Source organism: Daktulosphaira vitifoliae, unplaced genomic scaffold, assembly GCF_025091365.1.
Source record: "Daktulosphaira vitifoliae isolate Bord-2020 unplaced genomic scaffold, ASM2509136v1 Scaffold_2, whole genome shotgun sequence".
NCBI classification, from domain to species: Eukaryota; Metazoa; Arthropoda; class Insecta; order Hemiptera; family Phylloxeridae; genus Daktulosphaira; species Daktulosphaira vitifoliae.
The window spans coordinates 32,839,480-32,845,711 of NW_026099573.1; the positions used below are offsets into that span (position 1 = coordinate 32,839,480).

Sequence of the window (6,232 nt, forward strand, 5' to 3'; positions counted from 1 at the left end):
AAAAAAAAAAAAAAAAAAAAATAAACACATCATAGTAAAACCAATACCTTCTCAGCTTCGCATCGAAGCTAATATTATGCTATAAATAGAATTATTCGTTATGTTTAGATTAACTTTAACATATTTTCATTGTTTTTTATTTTATCTATTAAAATTAAACTATAATAATTATTAATATAAAACTATAAATAATAATTTTTTTTTATAACTACACTTAAAATTGCTTTAAAAATTTATTTATAAATGTAACAAAAACGTATAATAAAACTATACATAGCTCATTTCAATTAGTTTACTTTAAATGGATAATTTAGCAACAATAAATATTTTTTATCAATATATATTGAGAATAATTTTTAGAAAAATAAATGCTCAATAATTCAACTAACTAATCATATTTTACAGAAAAGTATAAGTTAACTATAGTAGTTAATCATAATAAACTTTTTAAGTTAAATTTTTTCTACCTTGTCCTTTGTTTCATATATTCTAATGAAACAGAGCTGAGTTTTTTAGTAAGTATGTCTTTGAAAATCTGATTTGGGATTTTTTCATAACTTCTATTTTTTTGAACTTTCTTTAACCCAATTTTGTGTTTGCTTCTGTTCGCACGACTGCGTATCATCAATGTATTATTTGCATGAACGAACATGTTCATTTGTCTCATTTGGGATACAGAACTGGGTAAATACAATTTACAACATTTTTGCATTAAATTTGATTAAACCAATAGAGTAGTTCAGAAATAAATAATTATCTAACTAATTTCCACAAAAATACAATTATGTATAATATAAGAAATTATTTACAAATTCCCATACGTTGGTACTTCTAATATACACGTTACTTTTACACAAATATAGTGTAATTTTGACATAAAAAATCGAAAGTTCATACAGAAATATAATATTACTTTCTCTATTTATCAATATTTTCCCTTACATTGTATGCGTCTAAAAATTTTCAGTACCCGTAGGTATGTGAAAATTTGAATATTTTTTCAAAAATAATATTTATCAATGAAGTTTTATTATTTATTCAGAGCAATTAAATATAGTTTAATTTAGTAATTAATAAAGTATAAACATGCCAAAGTATAGCATACCAATATACAACACAAATAGCTATGTATACAAATATTTAACAATGGCGTGTACTTACTTATGGGTTTATTAGTTCCTCTCTAATATTTTAAAATAAAAAAATGATTATAAACATTAGATTTTAATAATCAACTTTACGAAAATATATTCATGTACTTTTCTCTGTATATTAAATAATTTACAATAATTTTGACTCGCTAAATATAATTATGAATAATAGAAAATAATACAATCCCATTACAAAAAAAAAAAATTGTCTCGAGAGAATTTCTATGTTTTTGTATCTTGATGAAAATTAACTGAAAAAAAATTCCCTATGCGAAAAATATTTTAACCTGTTTTTATACGAGGTTGCGTTATTTGAAATATATTCAATTTTCCTACGCGTGGGAGAATGTGTAACTGATTTTTTATTCATAAGTGTCGTATGGTTTTCACGTTTATACACGTGGTGTTGGTAATGATTTCCATTTTCAAAAACCGTGTATTATCCCCCAAGTGACATGAATATAGTTCACGTTTTACAAATGTTTCAACACTCGCGGAAGATGATCATCCAAAATATTATTATTGGCTGTAGGAACAATACATTGTTTTTGCAATTTTATCGAAAGTAATGAATATTGGTTGTAATGAAAACCGAGATGATTTAATTTAATTGAAATATAAAGCACAGTCCATCATGTTTATTTTGAGCTATTCATAATATTTTCTAAATTTTTAAATAAAAAATCTTCAATTGTATTTATATTCTGCATTGTAAATTAATTTGATTGAAAATTTAGTTGTTTGAAGTGGACATAACATTTGTGTATATGTGTGAATTCAAAAACTTTTTATATTTGCTTATGAAAATATACTATATAGAACATGTAAAAATTATATCAGAGTATCACTGATTGTGCATTCACAATTTGAATTCATTAATTTTGATTTTCAATCGTTTAGTCAAGCTGTTCATTGCATATCACTTAAGCCCTATCCAAAAAAATTATCTAGTAACGCAGTTTATTTGAATATATGATTAATGGATCATGTATACTGCATAAGATATATGCATTGTACATGTTCAGATTTACACCTTAAGTAAATGTACCTCTAAGTGTAAAAAACCATCAATAATGATCTGTAAATACTCGTGTGTTATAATGCGTTATTTTTTCATACGTTAGTGACATTATATTCACCTAACACACTTTATAATAAAATAAACCTATACAATTTTTATTTTTTTTAACTATTCTATTATTTCTGAAAACATTTTTTTAAGATAAATCCAATCAATACATTCTTCCTATAAATATTGTTTAAATTCTCAATCAAAAATTAAATAACTTTTTGCGTTTCCTTTTTAGTTACATTAATTGTTTTTAAATATTATTTAATTTTGACAATTACTTTAACTGAATAACTGTCCATTTTAATTATAAATATTGTTTTCATTAATAAGTTTGTAATATTTAGGATAAGTCTAAGCTCTTTCTAGAAAGTTTTCCAAGTTTTCCAAGTTTTTTTTATTTTTTAGTTAGAAGTAAAATGTATTTTTTAAGTAAACTTAAATGTTTTCTATTATTGTCATTTTATGGATAAAATTTTAAATTTTTTGAAAAGTTTAATGTTATAATGTAATGATATAATATTTTTTTGTAATATGATCAAATAAAAGTAGTCTATGCTATTTAATCAAATATGATGACTAGGAATTTAATTACTTTTAAATTAAAGAAATTCCCTACGTGGCAGATGTTGTAACGCTCAGTGATAAGTAAAAATATTATTTTCTTTTTACGTGTTGGTTTAAAACGCAAAATTATTTTATTAATCGTTTAAGACCCAGTTTTTGTATTGTTTTCCTTTATACTAGTTTAACGAGTAATATTGAACGAAAAAGTACCATAAAAGTTCTTTTATGACTTTAAAACATTTTTAAGTACCCTTCTTCGTTTATTCGCTTAAATATTTATTGTTATTAATATAACAACCATACTTTAGAAAAAATTTCTGAAACTANTAAATATTTATTGTTATTAATATAACAACCATACTTTAGAAAAAAATTTTTTTCTAAAACTACATTTACGATATTTCTATGTACAATGGCTAGTAAATATGTAATTTACAAAAATATTATTAATATTTTATTTATTATTATATTGAGTCAAAAAAATATCATTAGTTCAATTTCTTATAATGGCAAACATGACATTTAGTACAAATCAANTGATATTTCTATGCTGTGTACAATGGCTAGTAAATGTGTAATTTGCAAAAAAATTATTAATATTTTATTTATTATTATATTGAGTCAAAAAAATATCATTAGTTCAATTTCTTATAATAGTAAACGTGACATTTTGTACAAATAAAATTTCAAATAATTAAATTTCTTAAACTTCTATTTATTGATCGTTTAATATTTTAATATATATTTATTTACTTAAGTTTAGTAGAAAATTAGATGGAATAACAACAAGTATAAAGTAATAAAAAACTATTTCAATTAGTGAAAATGATATGTTTATTTAAAAGAGATGATGTTTTTAAAAATTTTATCAAAATACACTTCATTGTAACATATGTACAGTTTTATTATTTCCGCGTGAATAAATTATTTAAAACTCAAATGTTATATAAATCTAATGAAGAATGTTAATTATTTAAATAAATCAAATGAATTTTTCAATAAAAATAGTAAACATTTGTGTCTATAATGTCTATGATAATTATTTGTATATCCGTGCCTTGTTAATACTATAAAATTTTAACTCGGGGCATTAAATTATTTAATTTTACAAAATTTTCCTTATAAGTAATTAGTTTTAATTATATAACTAATTGTAATTTTTTTAGCAATAAACACGATTTATAAAAACAATTTTTCGAACAATATATAAAAATAATGTACATTACGTATAAAGTATTAAATTAAACCTTTTAGGTGAAAATAATTTAAGATATAGACGTGTAAAATTCTCCACGTGTTAATATTTTTCTCGTGAGTTTTGATAAATATAAAACGTGACCGAATACAAAATTGTTTAGTTGAAATCATTTAACTTTAATAACTCAAAAGTTAATACCAGAAAACTTTTTGAAAACCGTTAAAATTATTCTTGCGGTCGATTTCATTGTTAAAAATGAATCATTACAGTAAACATTCATTTTACCATAAAATTTTAGCTATGTTACGGGACACTTTTTTTTATTATGAATTGGATGTTCTAATTATTTTTCAAACATAATTACAATTTTCATGTGGTATTATTTGTAAGTATTTCTAATAAAATTGTTTTTTAATAACCATATTAAATAAATTTTGAATAATCGATCAATGTATAGAAAATGTTTAATGACAAAAGGTAACTCAAGTATAATACTACAAAAATGGTGGAGATTACATGCATTTTTCGTGAAATCCTATTTTTGTAATATTAAATTTGAATCACACCGTTTATCCATAAAATAGTACAAACATTATTTTATCTATGTAGTGTTATAATGAATTTATATGTAGTAACGTTAAATGTCAATTAATAGCTGCCGATTATCAAAGCATCAAATGAATTATGATTTTGATACCGATTATAATTATATGATCTTGTTTTAAATTGATATTTGTTTTTATAAGTTCTAATTAATTAGAATAGCAAATTAATTATAAATATTATATATATATAAAAATATATAATATGAGAATTGATCACTTGTGGCTAATATTTAAAATTAAAAAATATGTAATATTAATGTAAATGAACTGAAATTCGCGTGGAAGCTGTTTTTAAAAACCAAAATAATGTAATAAGACTTTTTATAATTTCAGAAAGTTTTGTAAATACTAATAGTTAAGAGCATTCGTAAAAATGTACAAAAAAGGAATACAAAATTTTATTTTATAACATTTAGTTTTTAATTCAGTGAATTCAGAAAGTCAAAATCTGATTTAGAGTTGACTCCTCTCCAAACCCCACCAAGTCCTTCTCTAAAAATAAAGGAAAATTATAAAACATTTTCTTGATATAAGTATAGGTAGATTACAGATTTTTATTTGTAAAATTAGACAAAAATAATTTAAAGATTTTATTTTCATTAACTGAGATGTAATTTTAAGTTATNCGTAGTAAATAAATGTAATAGAATTTGAATATATATATATATATATATTAGGGTGTCCCTTATTTTGAAAATTTTGGAAATTCTTCGGGCTCACCCCCCAAATTTATGTGTATACATATAAAAAGTGGCTACAAAAAATTCCAGGCCGATCAGATAAGTTTAACCCGTGCCGACTTGGGGTTGAAAATCGGCCAAAAGGGGTACTTTTTTAGTTTTTAGCAATTAACTCGTAAATTAGCGATCTCACAAAAAAAAATATTTAAACTAAATTGTAGATCTAATTGTTTTGTATAAATTAAGTTCTTACAGTTTTTTTTTTAAATCCATTAATTTTCTAGAAAAATGTCAAAATACATAATATTTTGTAAAATTGCCGAAATTAGCATATTTACGAATATTTCATCATATATGACGAACCATATGTGATACGACCTAATATTTCATAAAAAAATTGTTTAAAATTAAATTTTACGAAATAAAAGTAATAAGTACAAATTTCATTGAATCGATCGTTTTATTGCTATAGCTGAAATAACTCGATCATATTACGATTTTTACTAAATATATGAATTTTAATGCTTAATTTAAATATATTTCATTTATATTGTAAATTGATGTAGTTGTTTGACTTAAACGCATAATTATACTTACTTCTCAATATTCATGTATAAATAAAAAACAAATTATTACATAAAATACAAAATGTTAAATTCAAAATAATTCACAAATTATAACAAGAATATACATTAAAAACTATGTTTTAATGTTTCTTTGTTGCAATTAGGATATAATATGCTATGCTCTTGGACATAGTGTAAAAGTAACTCAGCTTTTTCATCGTTTACAGTTAAACTTTCATGAAAATCTTCTATTAGCTTAACCGCTTTCTCTGCAGAGTCATTTACTACTTTAAGTGAACATACAATTTCTTTTTCGTGTAAATAAAAATTATCAGTATTCCAATTACTTGGATCCAAATTTAAAAAATTAGTATTGATATCGAATCGTTTAAAAAA

At 22.3% G+C, this 6,232-nt stretch overlaps 1 protein-coding gene across 3 annotated transcripts in view; it reads left to right on the plus strand.

Moving 5' to 3' along the window:
* Positions 1-6,232, plus strand: part of LOC126899861 (hemicentin-1-like) — a 151,450-nt gene that overhangs the window by 105,597 nt on the left and 39,621 nt on the right. The gene's annotated exons all lie outside the window — the stretch shown is intronic.